Source organism: Strix uralensis, chromosome 2 (assembly GCF_047716275.1).
Source record: "Strix uralensis isolate ZFMK-TIS-50842 chromosome 2, bStrUra1, whole genome shotgun sequence".
Taxonomy (NCBI): domain Eukaryota; kingdom Metazoa; phylum Chordata; class Aves; order Strigiformes; family Strigidae; genus Strix; species Strix uralensis.
The window spans coordinates 112,977,408-112,990,852 of record NC_133973.1 but is presented as its reverse complement, the minus strand read 5'-3'; the positions used below and the strand labels follow the sequence as shown (position 1 = coordinate 112,990,852).

The window sequence follows — 13,445 nt, the reverse complement described above, 5'->3', positions numbered from 1 at the left end:
TTGGCAAGGATTCGCGCGGGGCTGTGCAGCTACCGATGGTCTCCCGCGGGAGACGGGCTTAGTCGGAGCCTTCCCCGGCTGGAAAGCGGGGGCTGGACTGGGCCGCGGGCACGCGTGGGGAGGGGTCGTGACTTCTTAACACACACAAACACGCACGCACCCCCAGCCCCGCCTGGCAGCAGTGCTCTGCGGCTCCCGGCGGCGGCGCGGAGGGCAGGGCAGGGCAGGGCACGGCTGGCTGGGCGGCGCGGGGGGCTGGGGCCGCTGTTGCGGGGAGCGCTGGCCGCGGGCCCTGCGACCGGTGGCTCCGGCCGAGGCCGGGGTCGGGGCCGGGGCCCGCGCCGTGGCGGCCGCGTGGGCCGGCAGGGGGCGCTGCTGCCCCGCTCTGGCCCCGCTCGCTTCCCTCGGCGGTTCCATTGGAGCAGCCGGAGACAAGTTGGCGCCATTTTGAAGCCGACAGGGGGACCGGGGCGAGCTGCGGAAGGGGAGGGGGTTAGAGGCGATTGGCTGCGGCTACGGCGGCAGCTCCTCTCCGAGCCCGGAGCAGCGGCAGCGCGGAGCGGACCCGCCTGGGACCAGCGAGGAGCGGCGGCTGCGGCGGGGTAAGGGAGCCTGGCACCTCGGCCGCGGTTACCCCCACCTCGTCTCCGCTCCATTTTCCCTTCTGTGTGGCGGGGGCGGGGGGCGCCCGCTCGGACCGAGCTCCGCGGCCAGCGCTGGAGGAGGAGGAGAAGGAGGAGGAGGAGGAGGAGGGGGGGGGGGGGACGGGGACGACACCTCCCCTCGGCTCGCGGCGGAGCCCCCCCTTCCCATCCCCCTCGCCCCTTCGCGGGGCTGCTCCCCTCCCCCCTTTTCCGTGGCCGGCGTCACAAATTAAATTTGCCGCCCCCCCTTTCCCCCCCCCCCCCCCCCGGCCCGGGCGCGGCGGGGCCCCGCGGGGTGGTGACCTTGGCTGGGGGGCGCTGCCCCTCGCGGGGCCTGGGGGTCACCCCCTCCCCCCCAGGTGGCCCGGCGGGCGGTGTCGCGCGCTCAGCGCCGGTGGCTCCTCGCGGCGCGGGGCGGCGGGGCGGGGGGGGCAGGGCAGGAGGGAAGGAGGCTGCTCGCCCGTGGTGGGGAGTGATCGCGACTCCCTCGGGTGTCCCCTCCCTGCCCCTTGCAGCCGGCCTAGTCCCCGCCGGGGCTGCACCGGGGCTCCCGCCACCCCGCGCGGCTGCCCGGGCTCGGCGAGGGGACCCCCCCCACCCCCCCACTTCCCGCCCGGTTCGGTCTCTCCGTTCCGCACTTAGCAGTGATCCTCACCGGGAGGAGCTGGCGGCCGCCGAGGACCTCGGTTTGGTGGGTCCCTACTTGTTCGAGCCCGTTTCTTTCATGCTGGCTTTTTTTTTTTTTTTTTTTCCCTCCCACTTTGCATCAGGCTCTGTTAGAAAGCGCTCGGCAAGGAAGGGGGGGGGGGGGAGTGGTTGCCGCCGCCTGGTAGATAAAAAACTATGAATTTTACATCTGAATTGCCAGATGGAGAATGGTTAATTTATAGGTTATGTATTGTTTACGTTGAGAGCCTCTGGTCAAGAATCTAGGTCTGTAACTTCATCCCGCTGCAAATAAATCACTATCTGTTCTTCAAAAGAAATCAACAATTAATGACGGTGAACAATCCTGGAAAATTAAACTGCAGCAGACCAGCTCCTACAGAGCTGGATTTTGTCGTGCAAGCCTTGTTCTGACTTTTATGTTTGCTTCCTGCACGGTTGCTTACTGAGAGCTGTGATTATTTTGTTAGGTGATCTGTTTTCCCATTTAACACAACTGCTGAAGTATTCTTGTGTTGGTCTTTGTTTTGTGCTTGCTGGGTAGGTGCTTTGGATGTAATTGATTTCTCTTTGCTGGGGATGCAATAGAAGGAGTGTTGAAAATCGGAGTGGCTTTATAGTTGAAAATGGGTGTCAAATCACGTTTTAGGAAGGAAATAAGATGGCATGCATTCCTTCAGGTTTTCTGCTTTCAAACTAGTGGAATTGTTCTGTTTTCAGTTGATGGAAATTTGGCTTGGTGTATCTTGTATGTAATATAGATGTGCTCTAAATATTTTATGTACTTGTGTGGAGTAATACCTCAAAAAGATGTGAAACAACTGAATGTATGCTACACTCAGACTACGCTAAAAGAAAACAGAGTGACAGACAATCAGGTAAGATAATTTAACAGAGGTGTATGTATCGTGTTCATCACCGGCATTTGAAAGCGTGCACTACTGGAGAAAGTAGTTTAGTACTTTAGTACTTGCATGACATCTTGCGTCTGTGTTTGAGGCAATGTTGTACTTTATTACTGTGAGGTGTGGGGGGTGTGTGGTTGTGTGTGTGGTGTTTTGTTTTTTTTCTTTATTTTTAACATAGTTCTTATACTACGTATTTGCCTATGTGTCTCTTGCATTCTCTTTACTAGTTACTATACAAGCTGAATAAACTGTAGTTCAGTTTTTGATGAAACAGCTAAATAAATCAAATTAAAATAGAAAGTCATGTGTATAACACTTGTACGCTATTTTTTTTTCTTGTGTGCCATATAAATATTGGGTTTTGACTGTATCTAGCAAGCTTACTTATGAACTTAAATTGAGCAAGTCAGTCAAGTCGTTATAACGCTGTAATTAAAAATATAAAACCCAACAGTCATTATTAGCATTTGGAAGAGCGTAGTAATGAAATATGGGCATGACCTCAGGCATTATCCATTTCTGGTTCTAGAACAGGAGGCTCTGTTACCCCCTGTGAATCAAGAGGGATGCGTTTTCTTTTGGGATATGGTGCTCTCTGTAAGGCTCTCAGGTTATGCTTTCTTCCTCTCTTGTTTCTTCAGTCACACAGTTTATATTCACACCGAAGAATAAGAGGTTTATGGGTATGTGTAGGGTCTTTTAGTAAGGGATTTTCATTTAAAGGTTTTTGGCGTAAATGTTTTTTCTTTAAGCCTGAGTTTGGAAGAGGTGATAAATACTACTTGTTGCACAAGGGAATTTTCATGGGAGCAATGAATAAGAAAATGGGAAGCTGAACAGTAAAAGCATGCAAAGTAGGAAACGGAGGAAAATATGATACTACAATTCATTATTTCTCCCTGCCAGTTTAATTCTAATATCCATTTCCCTTAGTATTACTTAGCCCAAGTACATACCTTCCTCTTTCTTGACATAGTCCCCCCTACCCCCCTTCAGACAAGTTCTTTATACTGACAAGTAGTGAGATAGTGTATCATACTCCTTTTAACACGTTTCTAAAGTAAGGGTGTTTTTACTCCTAGCACAAAATGTCAATACTGCAACCTGAAATAAGCTTTGGAAAGACTTGGGGGGTACTGGAGGCTTTCAGTCAGTTTTGAAACTAACCGGTAAGGGAAAACTGAGGAAACTAAAAGGATGTGTTAGTGTGACAATCCTTGGTGGTGAAGCGTTGTTTTGATTTACCAGATTTGTAGATCCTCTGGACTGTGTGAACAGCATTGACAGATCCTGGAAGGAATCATGTGCAGGCTTTTAAAGAATTGCAAAATATATGCTTAAAAAAACCCCGAACAATCTCTCCTTGTCCTCAGAGGTTGTATAGCTCAAAGTTAAGACTGTGCATGTGTGTAAATGACATACCTATTGCTCTTCCATTGGTGACATCTTTGGTTGGATGTAGTCTTGTAGAAAACGTGGTGGTTGTTTTTTTTCTGCTTAGTTCCAATACTTAGGTAAAATATACCAAAAATGCAGTGTATGAATGAAAATAAACTTTGTTATTTTAGCAAGTTAGTGGTTTATTTCAAAAACTCTTTGGAACATTTTGGATTCCACAATAAAAATGCTATTAATGTGAATAATTATTGTAATGTGTCTAGCTTGAAACAATTCCATGAAATAGAACTAATACTTTTACTGAGTTTTTAAGAATCAAAGTGTTAAAGCCTTCAATCTTTTTAAAGGTTATTTCTGTCTGTCTCTGCGTATACTGCTTTTTCTAAAGTGTGAGGAAGTCCTTGCCGTAGGTTCTGAGGTTTAAGACCTCTGTTACTTTGTCTCCATCTGTTGAATTTACTCTTTCACATCCCATCCCAAGCATTGGCAAAACATTCTGCATCATTCTGCTTGTTTTATACTGTCTGATCTTCAGCTCTGTTATTTTAGCTCATGACAAATTCGGTATTAATATGCTTCAAAAAATAATAAATACCTCATTTGGAACAGATGGGCATGTTTGTACTAATCATCTTGTGTCTGTCACCATTTATATGGTAGTACCATAACCAGGGATCAGGACCCCATCTGGGGTTTTCTCATTTAGACCATGTTCTTTAAAGATCGATTCCAGACAATACTAACTGTGTGTACTTTTTCTCTGACTCGATTAGAAATCCTCATGGATGCTGCTGCTGCTGAAATGAGATGCTTCACTTGCACACTTTTTAATGGACAAAACCCCCACAAAGTTAGCAGTCAAAAATGCTACTGTCTTAATTGCTTCCATTGTATAGTCACCTAAGCTACATTTTTTAGCTCTTCTAAGGAGGGCTAGATTCAGCTAGAGCATAATTGTTAACCACTTAAAAAGTAACTGTTGAGTGAGGTTTTCCACCTTTTATACAAGAATGCCAATTGGTTGTCCACAACTTCTTTCAAAGCAGCCTCTGTTTCTCTCTGAGACATCTCCAGTGTATCCACATTGTAGGTCAATTCAACATCAAGAGTCAGGATTATGAAAGTCTTAGAAAGGAGGGACACCCCCCCCCCCCAAACCAGCAACTACTACTACTTTTTTTTTAAAGAAAAAAAAAAGTAAATGAAGAGTTATGCCCACTGAGTGCAAACACTGCTCACGAGGAAGTCTTCAAAAAAAAAAAAATCTGTATCACAACTTTCTATATGTAATCTTTGAGCCACCTTGAATTTGGCTGTTCAGTTTCTACTTGGATGTAGAGTTTCAGTGGGAAGTCTTTGGCACTACATTTGTTAGGTTTCTGTTCTTAAATAATTGGGATGAGTTGTCACTTATGAAAAGCGGGCAGAAGATACTTTATGGAAACTTTTTTTTTGTGCATCTACCTACTTAAAATTTGAAAGAGTTTTCATGGGGAAAATGTGCAGAGGTGCTAGGTGGTTTACTGTTAGGTGTGATACTGTCTCTGGTAATTATTTTGTTATTTGACAGTTCAATATGAAGCACTGTGTATAGTTCATGCCTGCACATAGAAACAAAGTGTATGGAAGAGACTATAGCTTTTTATGCCATGTTAAGGCTTTTGTGCGGGATGATGTCTATGCACACTCTGTGTGCCACCCAGAGCTTTTCAAAGCTCTAAGGGAGATAGATTGTAGACACCTAATTCATGGTGTATAATTAAGTTTACACAGGGTTTTCTTCCTCTTAGAGTATAAACTAGACGGAGTAAGGCTAAAACATTTTGCTTTCCTGGTTTTTGGAGATGAAAGAAAGAATGAATAAGTGCAATGATAATCTGAGGGAGTTTTTCAGAGAGATAACAAGTAGGAGGTGCATTTCCCTTCCATTTGCCCAGCTTAGATTACACAGTCCGTAGTTCCTGGAAGCATTTCTGTTAACTGAGAGAATTAAGAACAGAGATTTTCATGCATGCGCAATTTTTGGAAAGAAATGTTCTGTGCTCATTTTTACTGGTAGATCTGCACTTGGAGAACTCAAAACATATTGGAAGTCTTCTCCCAAGTTACAAATGTTGCATGTAGTAAGCTCTCCATCAGGGTGTTTGTACAGTGCTATATATGAGTACATTTATAGTAACTTTTTATTTCTTAATGGATCATCGCCCCCTTAATCTTCTGTATTACATATAAAAATGCCTTAAAATTGCAATTTCATTTTAAAAATGGGAAACAGTTTTAATTTCGGTCCTCATAAGTACATGTTATAGTAGTCTTTAGTTATTTGTATATAATTTTTTTTTTTTCAACCTGCTGTATTTAGGAATTAGAGTTGTGTATCAGAGTTGGATGACATACTTTCTAAAAGCTGGAAAATAAGTTGACAGGGGACTGTGGGAAGGGAAATCATATCTAGTGATTTGGGTGATTGAATGTCATTTGGAATACTGGAATTCTTTCTGTCAGTTTCTTGTGATCCCAGAGAAGTCTGTTTAAATCAGACTTTCCACAGGAGCTTATTAGTAGTGTGTTGCTTTCCTAGGAGACAGGCTATAGACCCTGACTACTTCTGCATGGCTCAACAGAAGCTTTAGTTTCAGCCGTAGCGCTGGATAACATAGTGTACTTGGAAAGTTATGCCCTAAGTTTCATTAACTGTGCAGGCAAAATTGGTGGATAGTTCTTAAATTTCAGTCTGTAACTGAGGTTACTCATCTATAAAATGGGAAGAATACCCATTTTTATGAATAGCTTTGTGACCGTGTTGTGGAAACAAGTTAATTTTTATGGCATGCTAACATACTGCAGTGGTGAATCCTGTACAGAAGCCCAGCAGGAAATTAAGTCTCTTCAGAGCATGGTTTAAATAGTGTGTAATAAGGGACACACGTTAAAGTACAAGGAGAAAAGTTGAGTGGCTTCTTTGCTTTGAATGAAAAAGAAGTCTTGTGTGGAAAAAGGTAGTGAAGGATCAGGTAAATTGGCTTCTTTGTGTGTATACTGTTTAATACTGTATAAGAAATCTTATTTCTGATGTTTCCTAACTCTTAATAACTGATTTTGCCACTGATTTTCATGCTTTTGCTGTTTCTTTTTAAACAAACTTAGTAAAAAAATTCACTGTATGGATGTGCTCCAGTGAGTCATTAGGTTGTAACCTTTAGCTATGTGTAGCTACTACTAATTAAATTAATGAAATGCTATTAGTAGCAATAAGTTTTTCTCTTTTAACCAGCATTAAGTGGGATGAGGTACAAGAGCTTTTCAGTGGATTCTTGCAAATGCTGATTATTAGTAGAAGAGCTGTGTAACATATGATTGCACGTTGTACTGAGTTCTGCTGTACGTGTGTTCTGCCCCCCAGCTGATCTTTCTGATCTGGTCTCTCTCTGGAGTGACTTCTCTTTCTAGTTTGTCCTCATACCTCTTCAGGCTTCTGATTCCAATCCTTCATTGTCCAAATAAATCCTACTTCTCTCTCACCTTGTTCAACACTTAGACTTTTAGCCTTGAGGTTCCTAAACTGTGGTGTATGGAGTTTGTGTGGGTTTGGTTTTTTTGGGTTTGCTCTCCACCTTCCATTAACTTCGCTTATTGGTTGCATGCCTTTCCCATAACCCCAAAACTTTCTACTCCATTTGCTTGATACATCTCGTTGGTCCCTGCAGTGGAGTTGGTAGAAGTAAGTGTGTCCAAACATCAGCTGTTCCCATGCTAAGCTGAGCTTTTTTTCCTTAAAGACTTAATTAAGACAGATTGCTCTTGAGCTGAGAATCTGGCTGAAGTGTGGACAATTCCAGCTTTTTCTGCTAAAGAAGCAGCAACATCTGGCTGCCAGCAGACAGGTGGATTAGTGATGGATTCAGCTGTCAATAGGATTTACCAGAGGTGTTTGATCTTGAGGTTTGGCTATGTTAACCTTTGAACTTCAGGGGAGTCGGGAGACAACAACCTATAATGTGCACATGAACAGTTCTTGTACCTTAAGTACTAGGTGGAAACTCTCTGAACTGTCATATCTTGATTGTAGGTTTACTGGCATAGTGCAAGCAGCTACATCTGTTTATTAATACTTTAAAGCTTGCTCCTTTCAGTTACAAACCCCATCCTTTTAACAATAAGTAAAGATTAGTTTTTATTTAGTTTTTTACTGTTATCTCCTATAGGTTGTTACGTATGTTCCTAACTCTTTATATGTGTGGAAGTAGGGGGAGTATGTAAGGTGTTTTGTTGCTGGTTTGACTTTTTTTAATTCTGATGTGCTTTAGGTTGCTCTCCTGGGTAGGTTTTTGTACTTTTTGGGGGGGTGGAGTGGTATTGGGGTATTGTAAGGAAGTGGTCCCGTCTAGTAAAATGAGGTCTGTGGCCTTACATCAGCACAGATATGAGTCTGAGTGAAAGCATAACCTACTCACTAACATACACAGAGAGTTTGGCTATCACTGTGCAGCAAGTATGTCATAGAATCATAGAATGTCTTGAGTTGCAAGGGACCCATAAGCATCATTGAGTCCAACTCCCTGCTCCTTGCAGAGCTACCTAAAACTAAACCATATGACTAAGAGCGTTGTTCGGATGCTTCTTGAACTGTGACAGTCTTGGTGCCATGACCACTTCCCTTGGGGAGCCTGTTCCAGTGACTGACCACTCTTTTCAGTGAAGAACCTTTTCCTTATGTCCAATCTAAACTTCCCTTGATGCATCTTGATTCCATTTCCTTGTGTCCTAATGTGAGTGATGAGCTGCAACTGAAGGATAACTGAATATTAAACATTAATTTCAAAAGGGAAAACAAACCACCGAGTTTGAAAACTTATTATCCAGAAGGTTGGCGTAACTGTAATAGTACCTACACTCCTGTTTGCGGCTAAGCCAGGATTAAAATGTATCAATGTATATACGTTTCTGAAAGGCGGCTGCAAAGAAGATCGAGCCAGGCTCTCTTCAGTGGTGTCCAGTGACAGGACCAGAGGCCAGGGGCACAAACTGGAACACAGGAGGTTCCCTCTGACCTTCAGGAGACTCATTTTCACTGCAAGGGTGACTGAGAACTGGCACAGGTTGCCCTGGGAGTCTCCATCCTTGGAGATGCTCAAAAGCCATCTGGATGCAGTCCTCATCAACTAGCTCTAGGTGACCCTTCTTGAGTGAGGGGGTTGGACCAGGTGACCTCCAGAGGTCCCTTCCGACCTCAACCATTCTGTGAAAATGCAACCCTATGGGGCTAAATAATTATAAGGGATGAATACTTGTATTAACAAAAGTTACAGGAGTGAATGGATTATTGGCAAAGAGAGCTTACATGCTGGTTGAGTATAGAGATAGGTAAGGTGAGATCAAAGCTAAGGTAGGCTTTGCAGATTGAAACATCAAAAAAGTCTTCATCTTCAACTTTTTAAAGTTATCTTACTGATATGTTCATGTACGATAGCAGATGACTAGACTCTGTCACTTGAAGTTTCTTCTAGTCCTGTGGTCTTAACCTACCATGAATGCACTTAGTGCACCTGCTTGTAGTAAGTCTTCATCTAATTTGTGCTTTGTGTAATCACAGTTATGGGTTCTTCCTTTGTCTTCAGGGACACAACTATTTTTTCAGTCTGTGGTTTTCTGTCACTTACAAAGTTTTGGGAAAAGCAAATAGAAATGTTCCAGTTAGCTGGAAAAAAAAAAAAAGCTAAACTCATCTAAGCCATCTGGGTAGACAACATCTATTTGTGAAACATGCAGCTGAATGTGATTTTGGTACTAAGATTTCTGTATGCAGCCCTAATATAAATGTTTGTTTATAATTCATATTGATTAGGAGTGGTTGCAGTGTTATTTAGCACATCTAACTTTGTAGTGCAATACCCATGCTTTCTTTTAGTTCTTACAATTCTATCTATCCTACTAGAGATTTTTGTTTGATCTTTAGTAATTCTGTACTGAATCATTTGCAGGGGCTGAGGCATTCAATTTTATATTTCTCAACATTATATACAAGATTAGGAGTGGAAGAGAGACTTGTTCATGTATACAAATTCTGACTTGTTACTAAAGAAATTTTACACTGGTTGTCCATCTGTGAAATTTTACAAAATGTTGTTTTGCTTCTGTGGTATCATGCTAGTATTCTTAATGTTCGGGGTGTTTTTTTGTTTGGTGGCATTTTGGAGATTTGTTTTTTTTGGTAAGAATTAAAACTTTCATGGCAAGGCTCAAGAAGGCATTTTTTACCAAATAAATGGTATACTAAAATAATACCAAGTGCTGTTTCCTCCCAAGGGACAATACAGTGATTAAACTTGATTTGTACCTAATGTCTGTCTGTTGTAGTTATCTTCTGCTTTCTGTCATGTTCCCCTTATTTCTCCATGGCTTCCATGCCACTCTTGCATGTTTTCTCCCCTTGAGTATAAATACTACAGATGTTAGCCTTCTAAAATGTAATGCAAGATATCTGAGGGGTTTATTACTGTTTTTTAATTGTTACGCTGTTTTCAAAATAGAGTTAATGTAAAGGAAAGTAATAATTCCTGCCTCCTTCCTCCCATTCCTTTCCAGCTGTTGGAGGAAGGAAACAAATCACTCTTGCTTTACGAAATCTTAAAGTAGCTTCCCCGCTAAAAGAGTGCGGTGTCAAAATCATGGCCATAGACTAGTGATACTGTGAAATTTTGATACCAAGGCTAGTTGTCAGTTCTTCTGTTTTAGAGTACCAGTCTAAGAAGTTTCTGTCAGTTTTTCTGGTGATTCTGGTAAAAAGTATTTTGTGGAGTGAAAGGCCTGCTTTTTCAAATAATTATTCACGTAGCCTACAACAGCAAGATGCTAATCTCCTTTGTATAATGGTCTAGTTCTGCTGTATTCTATTTGGATATTTTGCTCTAGTTATCGACCAGAAAGTTGTTCCAAAACTTTAATTTAAAAACTAGAAGTCTTCCTGTAATTATTGTTCTTCATTGTCTGAACTGTTTATCTTTTGAGCTTTTGTCTATGGTAGTTTGCTTTCTTTGGGTGGGATCTTTCAGTATTTCTGGTATTTATAGTGATTTCTGCCTCTCTTCCACTTATCCTCCTGACTGTGTCTTCTTGTCGCCTCTGTAGATATGCTCTCCTGATATAGTAGACTTTATGTGCACTTTTTCCAATTTAAATTATCTCTGCAATAGGTGCTGGTAGTTGTACATAACATTCCAATCAAGTTCTTGTCTGTACCTGAAAATGTTAGATGTTGAGGTTTTGGTTTTGTGTTTTTGTTTTGTTTTTTTGAAGTACCTTGTCTAGAACTAATGTTGCATAGCACTACTGTATAGTCTTGTGGTGATTTTCTACACCTGGACCTAGGTATAGAATCTCCCCTTCAGCCCTGTTTTTTTCCCTTAAAGATGACTTTCTTTCAGACTTGTAGCATATATTCTTGTTTGGGGGTTCAAACACAGTCTTTAGAGAAACAGAAATGTTTCGATGTGTAATCTTTTCTTTCAGCGTTTTACTGAATGACAATCATATCCATTGCTGCATCCATCTGTCAGTAATTTCCAATTTAATGCTTACGTAATAAATGATTTTCGGTGCAAGGATAGTGCGAATTGTTTTATTACAGCCTGATCAAGCATAAATTGTCCCCGGGGTAATATGATAACCTTAAGTTTATGCTTGTATTTAAAATTTTGACTTTAGCATGCAGATTTATTCTAAACTCTTCGAATACTACTGATATCAAACTTAGTGCACCTGTAGTGGCAGTATTAATTTTTTGCTCTGCATTGTTAATGACAGTGCTACCTTTATTTTCTTTTACTACACCTTAATTTTTAAAAGTAACTTAAACTTTTAAAATTGAAGTGTACGTCTTAAATACCTTTAAAAAGCTTTGCATACCACACTGGTTCATTAATTCTCAGGTGGCATCTGTGCAGTTGCTTTGATTTGAAAATGTGAAGTTCTTAAGTGTAGACGCAGTAACTTCTGATTGTATGTAACTGTTACCAATTGCCACAGGAATGAAGCTCTACCTTCTCTTTCTTTGAAGATGGGTATTCAGCTGACCTTTTAGGGTATTTCAATATTTTCTTGATACCAAATGATTGCTATGCAGTAGTACTTTTTTCCTTGATTTTAGCTACTGAAGTGCATTTTTTTTCTAATTTCAGTTTGTTTACAATGGCCATCTCAGTTTGGCTCCAGTTCTTTATTTCTGTATTTCCCCATCTTTGTGGTGCAACTCTTCTACCTTGTGGGCTCTGATTACTACTTACAGCTTTTACAAAGTGGTTGTTTGAATTCACGTAGTAGTATGAAAACTTTCCTTGCACTCCAATCAAGGGGACAAACGTTTAAAACTCAGTTTTATTCCTTTGGCATGGACGTTGCCTGTGACCACCATGTTGGAATTGTATACATCTCCAATTCACTTCTGCTTTCAATTTCTGCCTTTCAAAACAGAGAGGCTTTATTTATGCACTGCTTGTGTCGATTTAATATAAACATTCATTGTCTCTGTATGTTGGCAAAATCATATCCTGTGGGATTACATGCTTACGTGATGTTGTTTGTGAAACTTAAGTTTTGTCATGTGTATATAGGCTGGAAAATAACCTATGTACTGACTAAGGGTGACAGAGAGGGTAGTTTTTGTTATTCAAGTGTGTGCATGTGGTTTTCTTAACAAAAGAGTTTTTTTTATTCCAAGTTTCCCACTGAAAGCAGTGTTGCCAGATGCTGCCATAGTTAAAGAGGAGGCTCATATGGACAAATTTCACTGCTTCTGCTCAGTATTGTATAGCTCAAGTGTACAGATAGAATGTTGTGAACATTTCTTACCTTTCTGGAAATCAGCTGTATGGGTAATGTTGGTGTGCGTGGTAGTTTCATGTGGTGGAATGGAAGCAGAATTATCCTGTGACTGATATATGTTGTTGGTTCATGGTCTGTGAAATGCTGAAAGATGTCCAGAACGTTTATGCTTATGGTCTCAACTGATACTGATAGCTCACTGAGTTACACTCACTGTTTTTCTGGAGGTGTAAACAGGATTGCAAGTGTGGCCCTTGACAAATGTAGTCAGATTTCTCACCAGCACCAGAAAGGCAGGGTATCTCAAAGCATCCCCTGAAGAAGCCAGGTGAATATGTCCCTGTGAGGTAATGTATGAAATGAGTCTTCATTCATCTATGGTGGACTTAAAGGGCTTTTGTGAGCTTTGCAATCTTGCATAATTCTCCCTGACTGTCATTTGTAATAAGTAAATTACCATGCTTTATTCTCAAATCTTGTCAGTAGTATTTCAAGTGTGCCTTCACACAAGATGCTTGTGTTTCAGTTTAGTACTGATTAGTTTGAGTCTTCTGTATGAGCAACTGAGTTCACTTTTTGTTTTATTACAGTCATAACAGCAAAGAAGGATAGGAGAAGTCTGATTTCTTGAGTTAGATCAATATATGAACTTCAATTTCAGTCTTGCTTAAACCATGTCCTTACTGTAGACTCCAGGTATTTTTTTTGACTGCATTATTTCCTAAACTCTATTCAAATCATCCTGAAGTATAGCCTGTCAAGGCATGGACATACTCAATAAAGACAATTTTTTGTAGGCTTTATTATTAGAATCAAGAGTCTGTAGAGAATATGTATATCGTGTGGCTTTTCAGAAGCTCTGGGCAAGTTTTCTTTGGGTCAAAGAATATGCTATAATACTCTTATGCTAAAGAGTACTCTTTCCCTAAATTGTTACTTGTACTCTAGAGGACAGGGAAAGTAGCGTCTCTTTAGACAGCTCTGCCAGGTTTATGAGAACATTGATTGA

At 41.5% G+C, this 13,445-nt stretch overlaps 1 protein-coding gene across 3 annotated transcripts in view; it reads left to right on the top strand.

Annotated features, from left to right (window-relative positions):
• Nucleotides 1-485: 485 nt before the first annotated feature.
• PDS5B (PDS5 cohesin associated factor B) overlaps nucleotides 486-13,445 on the top strand; it is a 119,650-nt gene continuing 106,690 nt past the window's right edge. For all 3 annotated transcript variants that reach the window (XM_074859849.1, XM_074859851.1, XM_074859848.1), the window contains exon 1: nucleotides 486-602. The gene's annotated coding sequence lies outside the window, so the exon portion shown is untranslated. The remainder of the gene's footprint in view (nucleotides 603-13,445) is intronic.